This window comes from Balaenoptera musculus, chromosome 5 (assembly GCF_009873245.2).
Source record: "Balaenoptera musculus isolate JJ_BM4_2016_0621 chromosome 5, mBalMus1.pri.v3, whole genome shotgun sequence".
Classification (NCBI taxonomy): Eukaryota; Metazoa; Chordata; class Mammalia; order Artiodactyla; family Balaenopteridae; genus Balaenoptera; species Balaenoptera musculus.
In genome coordinates, this window is record NC_045789.1 from 77,704,790 (window position 1) to 77,725,726 (window position 20,937).

The 20,937-nt window shown below is 41.7% G+C and overlaps 1 protein-coding gene across 2 annotated transcripts in view; it reads left to right on the plus strand.

Moving 5' to 3' along the window:
- Positions 1 to 20,937, plus strand: part of RELL1 (RELT like 1) — a 61,375-nt gene that overhangs the window by 8,681 nt on the left and 31,757 nt on the right. The window lies entirely within an intron of this gene.

The following is a 20,937-nucleotide window of genomic DNA, read 5'->3' on the forward strand; positions in this document are numbered from 1 at the left end:
ATAACACTTCCAGGAAACTCTTCCTAGGCATTCTCAGTGATTTTATCTCCTGTGAATATACATCTCGAGTCCATGAATACATGTTGGATCTATAGTATGTTATTTAACACAGAATCATAGGCAGTTGTTTCCACTGTGTTTTGTGTTAACTAGACAGCAGAGCATATAAGACACACTCAAATATTTGATTACTTGATCAGGTTTATTTCTTGCAACCTCTAAGAGGAGCACTTTGCTGTATTCTGTTTTGTAGCGATGAGGAAACAGATGTACAGAGGGATAACCAAGACGAAGAGAAGTGAAATGTCTCATTCAAGTCCTAGATGAGGGGAAGCCAAAGCTATATATATGTTCATTGTTCTCAAATGTTCTTTGTTGTTATGTGAAATTGCATGTACTCCATGCTCAGCGCTACCGGTGGAAGGATGGTCTTATATTTATTTACTATTATTATTTTTTTACTTTTTCATTGTAGGGCCATCTACTGAAAGAGAAAAACTAAGGCAGTTTATTAATTGAATGTAGATTTTGTTCTTAGTGGAAAATGAGCGATTATCTAAGGAATTCTTCAGGAATTGTCTGTTTACTTTTAGAGTAAATATTTGAAGGGACTAATTCAATTTACATGTCATTAGATTTCGAAATGATTTTTATAAAGTTTTGGTGTGAGGGAGATATTTTTAAAAATCTATTTCAGTTTCCTGAAAAGACACAGATTAAACAATTATGCCATTACCCTTCTTAAGTGGCCAGCTAAGTTTAGCTGAGTAGTCGGAGATTTATAAAGAACCTGTACATAAAATGTCACGTGATAGGTAAGGGTCACAAAAAAACAACAAATTCTTTTCAATATCAGTAACATGCCAATGCTTCCTCCCCCATGCATATACGAACATAATGTGGTTCTCTGAGATTCCTGTAACGGGTAAAAGTTGGAAGAATTCACTGGGTTTTCTGTCTCACAATATAACTCGGGAACACTAATTTTCAAATATTCCAACGGCTCTCCATAGCTGGAAGTCTCCAACACAATCATGTGAATTATTCACATTATAAGAAACGGCAGCCCGGAATTTCCTGGCATTGGTGAAGTGGCAGATGGCTAATGGACAGGCATTCCTTCATCTTTCTTTGCATGTTTGTGCTGTATAGTTGTATGGCCTGAATGCTTCTGAGGCTTCCTCAATTCTTTCCAACCTCCTCCTCCTCTATTAAAGCAAAACACAAAACAACCACCCATAGGAAGAAGAAAAGAGGCATGGGCTATCGCTTAAAGCCAGATGATAGGGCCAAGGAACCTGGGTTTTGAAGGTAAAACTCATTTCCCATGCATGATTGCCAAGTCAGTGTCTTAATAGTCTTTGCAGGTAAAACATGTAGATATTCCATACAAACAGCATGCAATTCATTTAAAAATGAGGGCCTTCTTTGAGCTACTGTTAGGTGTTGTGTAGGTATGTAAAATGAACAACAAACTTGGTTTCCGTTCTCTACTGACTTGTGATTGAGAAGGGGGAGGAGATAAGCTATGAATACAAATTGTTATAGAATAAGGGAGGATGTATTTGGTATCATCAGAGACCTACAGACAAAGTGCCACGTGGGATCACAGAGGAGAGAGACTTTCCTTCTGATAGAAGGGATGGAAAAGCCTTGAGAGCCTAAAACTTGGCATTTTAAGCGGACCTTAAAGGGGAGTGTGGGGATGGCAGCCCAGCAAAAGGAACAGTTTGTGCAGAGGTGTGGAGATAGGTCAGGAGAGGTCAGTGCAGACCCGGTGAGACTGCAGAGGGCAGGTTGAGGCTAGGCTATGGGGCTCCTGAAACTAGGTGCTTGATTGTGCAGGCAGTTGGGGGCTAAGGATGGGGTGCAGTGGAGGATAGGGGACCAGAAGGGCCCTCAGGCATTGCAGTGTGATGGAAGAGCTCCAGATGCTGAGCTGAGTTAAGACCTGAGTACCAGACATGGCCCCAGTACTTTCAACAAGGCCGTTGAGATTGCTGTGCTGTTTCCTCATCTGGAGAAAAGGTGGGGAGGGTTGGGGGTGGGCAAGGAGAGGGGGAGGGAAGGAGAGGGAGAGAGAATGAATATACCTGTTCTTTATACATCTCAAAGTTGTTTGGAGGATCAAACGGATAATGTAGTCCTTTGTAAGTAATACAAATATGACCCATATAGTGTATAGGTTTAATATAATGCATATGATATATAGATAGAAACAAGTTTTCAAAGTTTGCTGGGAAATTAGAATCATGAAGTAAGTGCAGTGTATCGTCTTGGTGGTGTGAAGGCCAGAAAGTGCTCATGAATGGTAAAGGAAATTGTACAAATCATCTTGCCTCTTGAATTCTTCATTGCTTAACATTTATTTTTAGAGGACTGTTGTGCATGTCCAGCTTTTGCGCTAGCTATTGTTGGTCAAGTTCTCATTGTTTTCTTCTCTCTCCGGGCGAGCCCAGGTCAGGAGGGCAGTGCTGGCCATCAGTGTTTAGGGTCGTGTCTTTAAATAAAACATGCAGATCAACACTGCGTTGATTAATAAAACCCTACTTGGCTAAGGGCTCTATCTCTCCGTCACTTCTGGCAAGTCCGTTTCCTTAGTCCCTTGATTTCTTATAACGTGACCGAATAGATTTGGGGGAGGAAAAATAACTCACTTGAAAGTAATTTAGTGTACATTAGGTACCTTCATATTATGGACATAGTGCTTACAGAGACAGAGGACTTGGTGTGTCTTAGTGCCTGGGAGCCGGTGGGATAGGAAGCGCGGAGTCTTCAAGGAAGGAAGGAGAATTCTTTTGCTTGAACCATATGATAAAGTAGTTGATCCTTTCCATGTCTTTCAGTGATGCACCTTGATATATAAATAAGACTCTTGACTTTGAGTCAATGTGGTATAATAAAGGCTATATATATATGTGTTGTGTGTATATATATGTGTGTGTGTATATATATATATATATACATATATTATATTTGAGTTTTGTCCCATGTTCCTAGCACAAAACTCATAAACCCTTGGAATTTTCTGAGTGATAGGAGTGTCTTTTGTTATTCTTAATGAGCCCTTTAGACTATACCTGAGTTCACCCTAATGAATGACTCTTGGTGGGCCCTTAGATAGCTTCAGGATGAGGGCAGGTTGTCAGAGGAACCAACTTCATGATTATAGTGGTTTGGAACTTTTAGCTGCATCCCCTGAACTCAGGGAGGGGTGAGGTTTTGACGATTGAGTTAATCACCAATGGCCAGTGACTTAATTATCATGCCTATGTAGTGAAATTTCTTAAAACTTCGATAAAAACTCTGAAACAAGGAGGCTAAAGGAGCTGCTGGGTTGGTGAACCCATGGATGTGCTGGGAGGGTGGTGGGTCTGGAGAGAGCATGGAAGCTCTGCGCCACTCCCCCTCCCCACCCCCAATTCTTTGCCCTACGCATCTCTTCCATTTGGCTGTTCCTGAGTTGTATTCTTTATAATAAAATTATAACAATAAATATAGCGCTTTCCTGAGTTCTCTGAGCCATCATAGCAAATTGTCGAACCTGAGGGAGATGATGGAAGCCCTGACTTTGTAGTGGGTTAGCCTGGTTAAGTGGTTAGATGCCATTTGCAGCCGGTGTCTAACGTGGGGTTTGCACTAACTCCAGGCAATTGGTGTCAGAAATGAATTGCATTGCAGGACGCCCAGTTGGTGATGGAGAATTAGTTGTTGGAAAATGAAGCAGTCAAGTCTTTCTTATTGTGAAATACCAATGCATAATATTAAAACATTGTGGCTGTAATAATCTCTGAAATTACGGTGGTTTACTATTTAAAGACTGAAAAGTCCTTTAAAAAAAAAGTATAGTGGGAAAAAAAAAAAGTTATCAGGCCAATGCCTTATTATTTATGTATTTACATTGTGTTTTATAGTGTAATAAAGTAGAAGTTACACCACTCTGTGGTTTCCATTGACCCGTCTCTCCTAAGGTGTAGACCAAAGATTTCATAGCCTTTTCTCTGCCTTCAGTCAGAGGAAATATCTAGCATGTAAGTATTATGGATTGCAGTTATAGGTAGTCTCCTCACTAAGGGATTTTCAGTGCTTTGGTTTACCTCCACAGCATTAATATTACTATTAGGATAAACCACAGGAAATTACCAATATTCTACTGTTTTTGACCTACAGTAACAACAGTTTCATATGGTTCAAACTTAATAGGAATTAAGTTCTTATTGACTTTCTATCTGCAGTTTAAAAAAAAAAACAACTGTCGTGACTGCCATCAAGACATTTAAGGGACTTGCCTGGTGGTCCAGTGGCTAAGACTCTGCGTTCCCAACGCAGGTGGCCCGAGGTTCGATCCCTGGTCAGGGAACTAGATCTCACATGCCACAACTAAGAGTTAGCATGCCAGCAACTAAGATATCCTGCATTCCGTAAGGAAGATCCTGCACACGGCAACGGAGATCCCGCGTGCCGCAACTAGGACCCGGCGCAGCCAAATAAATAAATGTTAAAAAAAAAAAAAAAAAGGCATTTGAGAAAATATTAAAAGGCAAAAAAGAGGGCTTCCCTGGTGGCGCAGTGGTTGAGAATCTGCCTGCTAATGCAGGGGACACGGGTTCAAGCCCTGGTCTGGGAAGATCCCACATGCTGCAGGGCAGCTAGGTCCGTGAGCCACAAGTACTGAGCCTGCGTGTCTGGAGCCTGTGCTCCACAACAAGAGAGGCCGCAATAGTGAGAGGCCCGCGCACCGCGATGAAGAGTGGCCCCCGCTTGCCACAACTAGAGAAAGCCCTCGCACAGAAACGAAGACCCAACACAGCCATAAATAAATAAATAAATAAATAAGTAAATTTAAAAAAAAAAAATAAAAAAAAATAAAAGGCAAAAAAGAAAAAAATATATACTCCCAAGTTCCACCAAGAAAAGATACAAAATACTAAAAAGAAAATAAAAATAACTTGTAATCTCACTACTCAGAGATAACAGGCAATAGAGCACAGAGTATGGGACTCTGGAGCTAGGCTGCCTGGATTAAAGTCTCACCTCTGCTATTTGCTAGCTGTGTGACCTGGTGTAAGTTACTTGACCTCTCTGTGCCGTAGTTTTGTGTAAACATTTTGGTACTTTTTCTTTCAAAAAACTGAGATGGGACTTCCCTGGTGGCACAGTGGTTAAGAATCTGCCTGCCAATGCAGGGGACATGGGTTCGAGCCCTGGTCTGGGAAGATCCCACATGCTGCAGAGCAACTAAGCCCATGAGCCACAACTTCTGAGCCTGCGCTCTAGAGCCCACAAGCCACAACTACTGAGCCCGCGAGCCACAACTACTGAAGCCCTCGCGCCTAGAGCCCATGCTCCGCAGCAAGAGAAGCCACTGCAATGAGAAGCCCGCGCACCGCGACAAAGAGTAGCCCCCGCTTGCTGCAACTAGAGAAAGCCCATGCGCAGCAACGAAGACCCAACGCAGCCAAATAAATAAATTTAAAAAAAAATTTGTCTCAATAAAACTGAGATCATGTTAGCTCAAAATACTGCTTTGTGTTTATTTCTTCACTTAACATTTTTTATTAACAATTTCGATCATTTTGGCAAAGGGATATGGCAAATCCGATCCCTTCATACAAATAGTTTCTATTGTTTTAAAACAAAAGGAAGTTTAGGATTTTCAATAAGTAATCAGCAATTTCAACAGTGTGGAGTGTAGATCAGATGGCTTTTTGATTTTGTTTCTTATAATGGTAGCAGGATTTTTTTTTTTGAAATAGGTATTTAATGCCAAAAAAATAGATAAATTGACCTGGACAGACTATAACTTAAATGCACCTTCTCTTCCCAATAGTTGACTCACTAGGGAAAACCATTCTCTCATTCTAGGTTTCTTATTGAAATAGATGAGTAATGATTACTCATGGATTAGTCTACTCAAGACACTAACTCAACATAGAGATGAGCTATGGATAATCCCATTTTGTGGAACTTTACTGAATATCAAAACTGGTAACTCGCACAGGCAATTGAGCACAGAGTATGGGGCTCTGGAGCCAGGCTGCCTGGATTAAAATCTCACCTCTGCTACTTGGCTAGCTGTGTGACCTGGTATAAGTTACTTGACCTCTCTGTGCTGTAGTTTTCCTATCTGTAAGATGGGGTTGAAAACAATAGTGCCTACCTCATAGGGTTATTGTAAAGGTTGAACAAGTTCATACCTGTAAAGTGCTTGGAATAGTAATTATACAAAGTATGCATCAGTACGTGACTAATATTAATAGTATTTTTCTATGTGTCTTACCCTTGCTACTGGTTTTCAGAGTTCTTGTTTGAGTTTCAGGCTACTGACGTTCATTTATTCCCCTTAAATCAGGTTCTCTATATCTAGGTTTTTCCTAATTACTTCTGTTTAATCTTGCCTTTGTTTGCCTTTTCCGAAATGGTCTTTATTTTCTATCTTAGTTCCTGTTCCTTTGCTCTCTCTAACAGCCCCAGGGGAGAATTCCCGGCAGAGGACTTCATGACTTCCCCAGGACAGGACCGTGGTCCCCCACCTATACCATCTCTGCTCGCCAGTTCCCATATTCACAGAAGGCTGGCCACGTGCCTGTCTAGCAGGAACACTGCCTGACTTAACCTGTGACTAATTGGAAAACCCTGCATTTAGGACTTTTGTAGTTTTCTGTTTAATTGTTACCCCTTCCTGTTCCTGGAAGGAAGAGAAACTGGACTGATGTCAGCGTTATGGGAGTTGCAGACTGGCCCCCGCGGTGCCGCCTTGGGCAGCTGCTCCCTCACCTCCAGGGTTTAAGGTATTTCTCTGCCCCCCACATTTAACTCTGCTCCTCCAGTTGGGCTCACGTGCTTCAGTGTCTTTTCCTGTCTTGGCTTTGTATTCCCAGCTGAGCTGGAAGCTTTGTGAGGATAGCAGTGTTTACACTTATTACCACTGATAACGAGCGTCACAGCAATGCTAGCTAATGTTTATTGAGCACTTACTCTGTGCTAGGACCTCGGCTAAACCCGAGTTCATATCATTACTGCTCAGAATCCATTCTATTATTATCTGTATTTTAGAGATGAGGAAACTGAGGCACTGGGAAGTTAATGGACTTGCCTGGGGTCTCACAGGCAGGAAGCAAGAAAAAGCTAGCTTCTGCTTTTTGCCTTCTTTCTTTCTAGGGAGCAGCTTTGGTTGAGAGCTTGGGCCCTGCTTGCAACAGACCTTGGTTCAAATCCTGGCCATTCCCCAGATGAGTGACCTTGACCTCAATACTTTGTTCTTTAATGTCTCCATTTCTAAGATGGGTTTCATTGCAACACCTATCTAAGAGTTCTGAAGATTAAAAAAAAAAAAAAGATAACGCGAGTAAAGACACCCGGCTCAGAAATAAGCACTCGGTAGAGGTTTGCTGCTCTTAGTGACTGGTGGTAGAGTGGTTGAACTCCCAGAGGCCCTGGATGTGGGATGGTGAACCCCCAACACACCCCCGGAGAATCAGTCACTAAATCCCTCTCTCCCTCTGTAGGGCCTGTCACCCGGCAGTTTTCCCTTTTGAAGCCCACCCGGCTCCACAACACCCCTAGTTTTCCCACGTGGGTAGTTCGTGTTGTCTTCTGCACGGTAGAAATTACTTGGCTGTACTCCCACTCTGGCAGGGGCGGGTTGTAGCCAGAAACCGGGGACCTAGCTCCTGGTGGCCTGGTCCTCTGAGTCAGCGCCCTCTCTGCGGAGCTCCAGGGCAGTCACTGGTTCCTAAGGGAACCCCCTCCTCCCTGGGCCCCCCTCTTGCAGTTTCTGCCAGAAATAGACTATCTGGGCCTGTCCTCTCCCCATTTGGTGGTTTTGTCCTGGCGCTTGCTGGTTAGTTTCCTCCCGTAGTTTAAATAATTCCTAACCTAGTCCCTGCTTGACCTCTTGTGAGGAATGTTCAGGAACAGATCGGTTAGGGGATTGCATCCCTGTGGAAAGAGGGCAGCGCCTTTGGTGAGGGTACGTCAGCTCCACTCCTTGACAGACACGGCAGTGTGGAAAATGATGGAGTCCAGTGAAAATCCAGTGGAGGGCCAGTTCCTAAAGCTGGGCTTGGGAGTGTGCTGCCATTCGTGGCCTTCCTTTGAATCTTTGCTATCTGGAACCTTCCGTTGATTTTGATGAGTACAGACAGGGGTTTGCTGGTATATTTACATCTTTTGGAAAGGGCTTACCCAAAAAGTGGGTAAAGCTATGGGGTGGATCAGTCGTCCAGCTCTGAAAAGAACTTATTTATATAAGTTTTTAAAAACTGTCAGCATTTGGCAAATGAAGGTACAAGTGCATTGGACATTCTGTCCCACCAAATAGCATCTTAACAAAACTGCTGATCCAGTTGCAGTGAAAGTGGACGCTTGATCAGTAATCGAGGAATCCTTCTGGAAGGATGGAATCTGCTTTCACAATTCACAGGTTGCATGCGGCAAAAGTTCAAGGTCCTCCTACCGTGTTCCAGGAGCTGTGATTGATAGGGGTTCAGGGTACAAGGATAGGACATTCTCCTCGCTACCTGGGGAAACAGGAGTGTTTGGTTTAAATCAGGCTTTTCCTGCAAGTTCTGTCACCCACGTTGGGTTTCCTAACGTTGACCACAGTATACCCGAGAGATGTGCTTGTCGTGAAGTGGGTGGGGGGGCTCTCAGTGGCTCTTGAGTGTTGGTTCTTCTGCCTGGCTCATTTCTGTATCTCCCCAGTGATGTCATGTTAGACCACTGATTTATTTGCAAAATGAGGGTCTCATCCACCCTCTTGGCTACTTCCTTGGGATTAGATGTTTCAGATAAGACAATGACAGTGTCAAGTGTCATGTGAGTGGAAACTTTTATATCTTATATGATGTCTCTAGCTAATAATGTATGTGATTGAAGATTTTCTTTTTCCTTTTCCATTCTTTCTTTCCCTCCCTTCCTTCCTTCTTTCTTTCTGAAAGATTTTTAGATGACATGCAACTAACATTGTTAGCACAAATTATGTTTGTGACAACTATTGAATTGCTTCGAAGTATAATAGTTTGTGAGTAATAATGTGAAAACATACCTGTGAACAAGATGCTTTTCAGTAGATAGAAAAAAGTCTTCCTTTTACTTTCATAATAGTTATGGAGCAGTAAAATAGCGTTCTACTTTAGAGTGATCTTTTGCTTTTTGTAGTAGAAATTAATATGGGGAAATTTTATGCTGCTGAGAATATTTTTAAAGTCAATACAAATTTATCTTGCTGTAGCTGACTTTAATACTTTTTCATGAAGATGATTCTTACATTTAACAAGATGCATGCAGATTCCAATGTTTATCACACATGATAGGGTCATTTGGCAAGAGGCACCTTTTTAGTGTTTAAGGACATTCGGATGGGTGGACGCAGACCTGGGCTCCAGCTCAACTCTGTGCTGAACTGGTGATGGTTTAACCCACCTGTTTACTGTGAGGCATGTGTCACTTACTAGGTAAAACTGAAAACCAATCTCCACTCTTACAGACGCTGCTAAACAATGTGGATAAGAGTGCAGGGCCCTGGGGTCTCGAGGCTTGGCTTGAATCCTGTCCCACTATATGTTAGGACTTGTTATTGAACCCCCATGGGCCTTATTTTCCTCATCTGCGCATGGGGATAATGAGACAACCTACCTTAAGATGTGGAAATGAAATGGAATTGTGCATGAAACACCGCAAACACTCGGTAAATGCTGCCCTACAGTTACCTTAACGTAGCAACTCATTCTTTATAACACACCACCTTTAGAAAAGAATCTGAAGTGATTATTAAATTTCTGAAGTCCATTGCTTTGCAGTCATATCAAGCAAATGTCTTTTAAAAAATTCTACTTTTTCTTGAGTTGATGTAATTTACAATTTGAAAGGTGAGGAAGGGTCTACAGTCAAAGTCTCACTCCACTCCTGTCCTCCAGCCACCCACCCACCCCATCTCCAGGAGACTGACAGTGCTACAGTAACTAAAGATTTTAAAAATCCCCAAATGGACAACACTGAAAATAGCAAGAGAAAGAGAAGAGGCAGAGGAAGGGGTAGGAGAATAGGAAAAGAGGAGGGGGGAGATTCAGCTGGGGTCCAAACTGCTGAGCTCTCCCGGTCCCTGCAGCCCCTTGGGCATCACCCTCACTTATACCCCTCTCTGAGGACCCCATGATGTGCCCCACCCCTTGGAGTCCCCTTGGGACTCCTCAGCCTTTTCTGTCTTAGAGGCATGGTGGGTGGCTTCCTGGCCTGTGTCCCAATGCAGACACTGGCAAGCTGACCTCGCCCCATGTGGGGTGAGCTCAGGTCAGATGAGCCTTCTGTGTCATCTGAATGTAAACCACTGTTTGAGGTATTCTGGAAGATTCAGGAAGAGTCCAGAAGTTGAGATCCTTGACTTCTCAAAACACTGGTGTCCTAAACTGAATTCCTTCCCAAGGAGTAGCTGTGGGGCTGTAGCTCTTTTCTGTTTTTTTCAATCTTTTGGTGCTCTTGAAGAATTGGTAAATCCAAGACAGTTGTGGAGAATGCTAGGGACTTTCTCTTACTTTGCAAAGTTAGTTTTCCCCTTCTAATCTAAATGGAAACCTGAGATGGTAAATATTTATAGTTTCCATCATAGTTTTTGTGTCTTTGTTTCTTTATATTGACATCACCCCAGTTTCAGTTCTTTGTTCTGGTAGCTACTTGGGGTTCAGGAGTAATTCAGTTTTGTCCCCCAACCTCCTGCCTGTCAAGAATGTTTGTTCCCTTTTTTGTCCAGCCAAATTGAGTTTTTCTTTTGAAACCTAATATAAAGTCCTTTTTCTTCCTGGATCCACACTAATTACTTCCCTTCTCAACTCCTATGGTACTTATACAAAGGAACTGCAGCTTAGGGAAGGGTTGTGCTCCAGACGTTCCTTTTTGAGTAATTGGGCGGGAAATTGAAATGCATTTTCCCATTAAAAATAATAATTAGGCTCCCATAAAGGGTATTTAAAAAATGATAAAATGGGACGTAGTGAACTTTTATTATAGAAAAGTTGAAAGAATAGTAAAGTGGACTGCTGTACACTAACCACTTGGTTTCAGTAATTTGCCATATTCACTTGCTCACCCTGTCTATCTATCTGCCCATCCACCCATCCACATACCTCTATCTACCTACTTTTTTTGCTGAACTATTTGAAATCAAGTTGCAGACAGTGTTACATTTCACCCTAAATCCCTCTGCCATCATCTTATAGGATTAAGGACTTCCTTCAGCATAACTGCAATACCATGATCATAGCTAAAAAAATAAACAATGAATTTGTACTACTGTCTATGCCATTTTCCTGTTGACCTCAAAATATCCTTTATTGCTGTTTTAAAATTTTTATTATTGTTTAGAATTTGGAATCAGGCTCCAGTCAAGGTTTACTAACCGCATTTTGTCCTATTAGTTTCTAACAAAATCTATTTGAAGCCACATTTAGCCAAGTACTGGGGGAGGGAAGGAACTTTGAAATCTTTGTGTACTCGTCCCTCCCTGTTTTCCTCTCCCACGCTTAATGCCTGTCTCCGGATCCTGGGGGGCTCCTGCTGCCCTGAGCTCTCCATTTTGGCCAGACCCCCAGCCCCAGGGTACAGGGACCTCTTAGCCAAATGCATCTGTAAATCAGGGGTTCATAGCCGGACATTGCTGATTTATGCATGTTTTGCTGGGGAAGCTTTCTGGGCCTCCATCTGTTCCCCTAGTGGGTTTTGCTGTCCAGTATCAAGAGTTTTCCAGTGTCAGCGGAGCACTTCAAGGAATTTGACAAGATAGAGGTAACTGAGTAGCTGTATGCTTTGGGAGGGACTTTGTATCGTGGGTGAGTAGACTCTGGGCAGGTGGGTCCTGTCTGGATGTCCCGCCCTGCCTAGTCACAGCTGCGGAGTTGGGGAGGGTGGGACCATTGCAGCTGCTTATCTGGGAGTCATTTGGAAGTTGGCAGCTGCCTGAAGTTCCACTACAAAGTTTAGCACTTATTTATATACTGACTTCCATTGTTTTCCAGTTTCCATATAAGCTCCTTTGTTCTCTTCATACATTTTAAGTTTTTAAAATTTGGGCAAATGCTGTGTCTCAATCACTGGCGCTGGGGGAATATCTTAAAAGCTCTATGGTTTCGGTTACCCCCACAGCTAAAACCAGAAACAGTTTGGGGATGATTTTGTTTTGTGGAGTTTGCTTTGCATTCTCCCCTTTCATTAGTGTACATAATTGATTTAAACCGTGTTTAAACAATTAGCTTAATAAAGGGGGTTGTTTTTCAGGAGCTAGTAGATCTTAGCTCTGCCAGAGTAGGATTGAGAGGCTCTATCCTGAAACAGGATCTGCCTGGGTTTTCCTCCGGGCTCTTACCGGTTTTCAACCATGTGACCCTGGGCAAGTGACATACCCTCCCTAACCTCCAGCTTCTCTCTCTAAAATAATAGTACCCACTTCATAGGGTTGTGACCGTCAGAAACCCTTGGGGCCCATGGCCTAAACTCTAAATATGTAAGTCCCCCTCGAGAGGTCTAATCAAATATATTAATGATTATGCAGCAGACTCAGTGGAATAGAGGTTGTAAATAGCCTCATATCAGATCAGAACAGGTTTTGCTACCAATGAATTTGTCAGATTTGGTTTTGCTATGAAATGAGGTATAAAACTTTTTGTTTCAGAGTTTTTTGGGTTTTGCCTTGTGGACACGGGAGGGTGGGCTTGTGTTTTCCTCTCCAGTAGCATCAACCCAGAGTGAATGTGGATGGGGCTGGAAAAGGTTGCGGAGTATGGAACTTTGAGAACCAGGAAAGACGTTGGTTCTAGCACATAATTTTTTTTTAAATGGTTAATAATTTTCTTTTTTTTTTAAATATTTATTTATTTATTTGGTTGCGCTGGGTGTTAATTGTGGCTCGAGGGCTCTGTAGCTGTGGCATGCAAACTCTTAGTTGCAGCATAAATGAGGGATCTAGTTTCCTGACCAGGGATCAAACCCAGGCCCCCTGCATTGGGAGCACAGAATCTTTTCCACTGCGCCACCAGGGAAGTCCAGCACATAATGTTTCAGCTGAGCAAACCAAGGTGCAGAGGGGTGAAGGAACTTGTTCAGTATCACAGAGGTAGCTGGGGACAAAGCAGGAGGAAGAAAAACCCCTTTAGAAAAATGCATATCTAGCCATCTTAGTCAGTAACCTAAATCAAAAATAGACTACTTTGGGGTACCGTGATTTGAATGTTTGCTGAAAAAATATAGGATGTGTATCTGTGTGTTTAAATGCAAGGTTCTAGCCAAGTTTAGTGGGTTATCTACTTACCAGCCAAGTCCTTTTCCCATCACAGAGTTGTTGGGTCACTGCTGGGAAACCCTAGCTTCTGAGAATGTACACCCTTTCCTGATAGGAGAGGAAGAATTGCTATCAGAACCATCAAAATGCTCTTGGCCCTGGTTGGAACAAAGCTGCTTGGGAGAAGTCACAAGGGCCTCCTTATCTGGAGTCTCAGGTTATTACCGTCATCCCCATTATGTGTATTTTAGCAACCCTCGAGCTATGCCCACTGGGTTTGAGGAATGCCATTTCTGCGCCATTTCTTCTCAGCTCCTCTGACCATTGGGGTCAGTTAGAAATATAAGTATTACTTGGAAACCAAGCTAGAAAACTGCTTTTGATTTTTTGGGTTGACTTCGAGCCATTCCTCATAACTCTTCATCAGTTTCTTGCCGTCTTAATGTTTTTTATATAACATCTTCTTTGTGACTTTGTCAATAGGATCTTGGCAAAGCACAGTACATAGTGGGTCTTCAAAATACGGTGAATTAACCAAACCTGGCTGGGTCTAAGAAAAACGCTAAGGATTTTGATAACCGCTGGCTTTTGCTGGACCTGTTTTACTTGTAATGTGGAGGGGAATCACTTTTATCAGTAAGAGCTGAGAACTCTCTGTTTCTATGGCTCTTGCTGTGTGCAGAGGATACTGGAGATGGGGTGATGGGCTTGTTTTGAAGAGGCTGAGGGACCCGAGGTTGTGGTCTGCATAAGGTGGGCTGTGATTTGGGAGTTGGAAGGGAGGTCAGAGACGGGGGACAAATAGAGTTTTGCAGTTGTTCATCGGGTAAGCTGCTCTGAGGTCTGGTGGTGGGCATTTTCAAAACATCCTACTTCCAGCTGTGCTAATTGGAATCTATAGTTTTGCGATGTGGGGAGCCTTTAATCTAAGTTGTGAAATATGAGAGCAAACCAGCATTTAGCATTTTAACAGAAGAGTTGGTAAATGATGACCTCAGGTCAGGTAAGAGGAAGCAGCGTCCAAGCAGGCAGGATCCAGACTGCCTGGTTTGAATCCAGCCACTGACGCGTAGCAGCTCTGTGACCTTGGGAAGGCTGCTTGACCTTTCTGTGCTTCCTTTCCACATCTGTGACGTGGGGAGAATACCAGTAACTATGTCATAAGTTTATTGTGAAGATTCAGTGCTTGGCTTAGTGCTGGATTGCAAATGCTCCATAAATGGAGTGGTGCTTATTGTTAGTAGTTACAGAGGAATAACAAATTAGTCTGAGCCAGACTTCCATCACTTCTGGAACCCTCCCACCTGAAGCCATCCCCTTCCTGCCTCTGGTTCAGCCTACTTTCCATTCTGACCCTGATCCCTGGTGTCTGATTCCCTTGGGTCTCTTATTCTCTTTCCTGCTCGGGTGGCCCACCCTGCATGAGTTAGCCCAGTTACAGGTTTGGGGTGCACATCTCAGCTGTGCCCCGAATGGCTTTGCAGTCCTTTCACTGGCCTCTCACATTCCTTCTGTCTCTCCACTAAGCCTCGCTGTCTCCGTAAGCCCCTCTTCTGCCCTGGCCCCTCTAGTTTTCAAGAGATGCCATCTCTCATATTCAGGCATCTGTTCGCTCCCCTCCCCTCCATCCACCGTAAAGAACTAACTCATGGACACCCTGCCTCAGGACGAAGTATCTTTTTTCCTATTCAAGTTTTTAATCCGTCTCCTTTTTGCTCCTTGTCTTCTGCATGTAAATAAACACTTTGGTTTCAGCCACTTTAAAAAAATTCAAAACTCCAAATAAAAATTTCTTCCCTTCATGCTGAAAGTGAACTCCCTTACTCTTAATGCCCATAGTGGGCTTCTAGAAAGAGCAAACTGACCTGTTTCTGCTCCTCAACCCAGGGAATCTAGCCTCACCTTCTGGTCTATGAAGCCTCATCTTCTTGGTCCCTCCAAGGCCACAAAGATCTCCTGCCAACCGTTTTTTCCTTCCTATTTTATTTTATTTATTTTTTCATTTTATGTATGATGTATGTGTGTATTTTAGGATTTTAAAGATTATTTTAGGATTTTAAGTTACTGCAAGAAACTATGGGGAAACAGAAAGGGAGCAAAGTACAACAAGGCAAAAGTTAAAAAAATTCCAAGTTACTTCCTGATTCAGCAACTAAAGGCTTTCCGTGTGTTCTTTGGAACTTCTATGTGGCCCAATTTGTCTGAGTTTTTCTGAATTCTCTTTCTAGTGGCCCAATTTGTCTGAGTTTTTCTGAATTCTCTTTCTAAAGATTCTTCTTAGGGTGTTTCTCTCTTTTCTTTATTTTTTTTAAAATTGTGATAAGAACACTTAACATGAGAATTACCCTCTTAACAAATTTTTAAGTGCACAATACGGTATTGTTAACCGAGGGCACAATGCTGTACAGCAAATATCTGGAACTTATTCATCTTGCATAACTGAAACTTTATCTCCGTTGAATAGCAACTACCCCTCCCCCCCACCCCCCCCCGCCCCCCCCCCCGCCACCAAAGCTGGCTCCTGGCAACCACCATTCTACTCTCTTTCTACGAATTTGACTATTTTAGATGCCTCATGTAAGTGGAATCATGTAGTATTTGTCTTTCTGTGACTGGCTTATTTCACCTGGCATAATGTCTTCCAGGTCCATCTTGGTTGTCCTTTATGGCAGGATTTCCTCCTTTTTTAAAGCTGAATGGGATTTGATTATATGTATATGTCACATTTCTTTATCCGCTCAACCATCAGCGAACATTTAGGTTGTTCCCATGTCTTGGCTATCGTAAATAATGCTGCGGAGAACATGGGAGTGCAGCTATCTCTTCAAGATCGTGATTTCAATCCTTTGGATAGATACCCAGAAATGGAATTACTGCATCATTTGGTAGTTCTATTTTTAGTTTTTTGAGGAAGCTCTATACTGTTTTCCATAGTGGATGTACCATTTTATGTTTCCATCCTATTTTAGCTCCTCTCTCTTGAAGCATCTGACCTAGTTGACTGCTGATTCCTTCTGGAAACTTCTTCTCTGTTCTAAGGTAGAACCCTGGCTTCTCTTCCTCAGGTCCTCAATGGATATTTCCATCTGGATGTCTCCGTGCTTACCTTTATCACTACATGTTCAAAACTGAACATGTGCTATTGTCTTCTCCAAGCAAGTATATTAGCTAGGGCCCTTGAAACAAAGTACCACAAACTGGGTGACTTAAAAAGGAGAAATTTATTGTCTCACTGTTCTGTAGGCTAGAAGTCCAAGATCAGGGTCAGCAGGGTTTCTTCTCCTGAGGGCTGTGAGAAAGAATCTGTTCAGTGCTTCTCTTCTAGATTCTGATGGTTCGCTGGCAATCTTTGATGTTCCTTGGCTTCTATAAAGCGTCATCCTGATCTCTGCCTTTATCTTCACATGGTGCTTTTACTTTGTGCTTGTCTGCCTCCAAATTTCCCTTTTTTTAAAGGACAGCAGCCATATGGGATTAGGGCCCACCCTAATGACTTCATTTTAACTTGATTACCTTTGTAAAGACCCTATGTCCTAATATAGTCACATTCTGAGGTACTTAGGGTTAGGACTTCAACATATGAATTGGGGGTGAGGCAAAATTCAACCCATAGCACCATGCAGACTTGATTTTTTTTCAGGTATTTCTCATCTCAATGAATGGCACCAATGTCCACCATGTTACTCAAGCAGAAACTTGGGAATCATCCTTATCAAATCACGTGCCTTTATATTAACCTAGCATCTAGAGCTTGTAGAACTTGGAGGCACAATTTTGGAATAGGAACCATAGCATCCAACAGGTTTACAAAGGGATCTGTGGCTCCCAAATGGCTGACAACCTCTGCTCTGTATCTTTTTTTTTTTTTTAAGTGTCTACCGCCTTGGTACAAAAGTAATAACATACATAAGAATTTTAGAAAACTACAGAAAAGCATAAAAATAAAATTAATAATTATCCTATTATTCAGTTACCCAGAATCACTTATTATTTTGGTCATTTCTCGTACATTTTATGCCTTCGTGCATTTTTTTTTTTTTTTTTTTACTAGTTGGAGCATACTGTATGTAAGATTTTGAATCCAACTTTTTAAAATTCAACACTAAATCACGTGTGTTCCCATATCTTCACAAAATCTTCATAAATAGTTTTAAATGGTGTGTGTTATTTCACCAAATGGATAGATAATGATTGACTTAGATATTTTATTATTATCCCATTGTCAAATATGCAGGTCGTTGCTGTTTTTTGACTTTTATAAATAATGCTATGACAACCTTTGCTATTAATTTGGACTCAAATAAATATTTTTTTCAGAATTCAGGTACGAGTCAGCAGGGGATAAAGAAAAAAGGTGGACACAGTATCTCTAAGCAAATTATTAGAGTAAATTGAAGGAAAGCTAAGCCTACCTAAGTTAACAAATATCTTAGGCGTTAATTGTGAGTAGTTACTTTGTGATTTAAAAGTTATTCTTAATTAACTTGTTAAGGTAGATCACAGTAGAGTCTCTGGTCAACATTTTGCTCTTCAGTGATTCTTTATAGTCTATAACAGGGTTGTACAATATAAATTTTGGCGATGATGGAAATGTGCTTCATCTGACCTGTCCAATATGGAAGCAATTAGCCACATGTGACTATTGAGCGCTTGAAAAGCGGTTAGTCCAACTGAGGAACTGAATTTTAAATTTTATTTATTTTTAATTGATTTAAATTTAAATAGCTATTTGTGGTTAGTGGTTACCATATTGAATAGTGCAGTTCTATCAAGGTGATGACTAAACACTTTTATAGTGCTTATCTTTTCCTACATACCCTTTTAAGTGTTTTACATATTAATGTATTTAATCCTCACAATGACTTTAGGAAGTAGTCTTCCAGTTACTATTGCTATATAAAAAATTACCACAAAACTTAGTGGCTTAAAACAATAACAATCATTTATTTTGCCTGTGAATCTACAATGTGGGCAGGGTTCATCAGAAATGGCTCATCTTTGCTCCATGCAGGATCAACTGAGGTTAGAGAGTCTACTTCTAAGGTATCTCAATTACATAGTTGTCGTGTTGATGACTATTAGTGGTTTTTCTTCTTGGGGCAGCTTGGGTTTCCTCACAGCATGGTGGCTGGCTTCCAAAAGCAAGTGTCCCAAGAGACAGGAAGTGGAAGCTGTCAGTTTCTTAAGGCCTGGGACTTAGAAACTGACAAAATATCACTTCCAACATATTCTATGGGTCAGGCAAAGCACAGAATATATCTTCAAGGGGAGGAGATACAGACCTCACCTCTCCATGGGGGCAGTGCCAAAGAATTTGGGGACATGTTTTAAAGTCATCATAGAAAGGTACAATCATTTTGATTCTGTTTTACAGATGAGGAAACTGAGCACCTAGCAGTTAAAAAACTTGCCCAAGGTGACATGCCTAGTAAGTGGCCAAGCTGTTATTTATGCCAGGCAGTCTGACCTTTTTTTAACTACAGTGCATCTCTGTAATTCATGTTTCACTAATTTAGATTCATATCTTCTTCAGTTTTGTCCATGGTGCAATAATTATGAGATTAAACGACTGCTATATGTTTGTAAATCACAAACTGTAAATACATAGTATTTGCAAGGGTTTGCTAGATGTCAAATTAATGATGAACACACATTCTCAACCATCTGATTCAGGAGGAGTTGTTTGGCTCCAATTTGGAGTCTCTCTGCTTTCATCTCTGTTTCTACTGCTTCCCAAAGAGAATTTATTATCACCTCCAGATTGAAACAGACCACGATTCTGAGTAAAACTCTTTCAGTCTTAGCATGTTGCCTGCTTTACCTATTCCTGTTGCATGGCACATGTGTTTTTAAAAACGAATTAATAAATAACACAGAATTATAAAAGGAGTTGAATATTTCTGGTTTTTACTGAAAGTAAGTCTTGAGGTTAAACCCTAATTTAGATGATATATTTGCATATGTTTAGGGAAGTTGTGTGTGTGTGTGTGTGTGTGTATGTGTGTGTGTGTGTATACTCTTATTTATTTATTCATTCATTTATTAATTATATTGATTCTTGGAAGAGAAATCAGAAAAAATATATAGATTATGCCAAATTCTAGAGGTTGCATGATAAAATAATGAATGCCACCTTTTACAAACCTGAGAAACCAGCAATTTCCTTTCATGTTCAAAGATAATGGATAGTTCCATGTGAAAGAGAGAGAGCCTTTTGTCCTGTGGCCTCTGTTTGATACTATTTGCTGCAGTAAAGAAATGTGGTCACTTCACACCTAGTCTTTGTCCCCATGTAATCATTACAACACAGGGGTTTTTTCTGGTTTTTTTTTTTTCATCAAAATACTCTTGAGAGAGTTTATAGTTAAATGCATCTAGCTTTTCAGTTTCTGGGTTTCTCAAGCAATATGTGTGAATCTCCGTGATGTAGAAAAGCTCATTTTATTACTTCAGAATCTGAGTATCCCAAATAATGAGACTTCAGTGAAATCCCACATTTTTCTTTAGTCCACATCCTACCTGACCCTCTCCTTTGTTTTTGTTTTTTTAAAATATTTATTTATTTATTGGGTTGTGCTGGGTCTTAGTTGCAGCAGGCAGGCTCCTTAGTTGTGGCTTGCATGTGGGATCTAGTTCCCTGACCAGGGATCGAACCTGGGCCCCCTGCATTGGAATCGTGGAGTCTTATCCACTGTGCCACCAGGGAAGTCCCTTCTCCTTTGTTTGATAACTCCCTTCTCATTTTATGTGTGTGAACTGGTACTTTGTTGATTTTCCACACAGTCGGCTCTTTCTCCGTTATCTTAACTGGCCGTATCTTATGATTGTACGAGCCGGGCTCACTGTTTTTCCCTCTCACTCCTTCATAGATGTGACTCAGTTCCCCATATATGGGAACCTCTTGGGAGCCTACGTAGCACGCTCTTGGGCCCAGATATCCGGCTGCCTCTGGTGTAAGTCCATGTGGCATTTTGACTTGTCCAAAAGCAAATGTCTCCTTCTCACCCAAAGATGCCCCCTTCCCAGCTGCCCCATTTTTGAAGTCATAAAATAGGTCCCCACTATTACTGTTTCTTTTAGTGCCCCATGCACACCTTCCTCGGCCTTTCTCCCAATCTCTCATGCCTGCCCAGGTGTTCACTTGTTTAGTGCCTGTTTCCGATACTACCCTACAAGCTCCAAGATGGCGTTGGTCATGCTGTGTTATTTTCCACTCTCTCTCCAGCTCCCAGCTGGTGCTTTTCACATAATGGGCATGCCATAAATGCTAATTTGGGTTAGTAAACAAATAAACAAATGCACGTGCTTCCATTTTTATGTTTGTACCCCTGGGCCAAAACTTGATGCCGTCGTGGATTTTTCTCTCTTTTTTCATACACTAGATCTGTCAGTTTACTAAATCTTTCTGGGACATACACTCCATGAGGACAGGGATCTTTGTTTTGCTCAGTGGTATGTCCCAGATGCCTAGAATGGTGCCTGGCATGTAGTTGAGCCAAGCTGAGCATTTACTGTGTTATAGAAATGGTTCTGGATGTTTTACATGGATTAATTTATTTCATCTTCATAACAAGCCTAGAAGGGTGGGTAGCTACTATTAGTGTGCCTATTTTACAAGAAACCAAGGCATGGAGATTAAGTCATTGTCCAGCGTCACACAGCTGCTA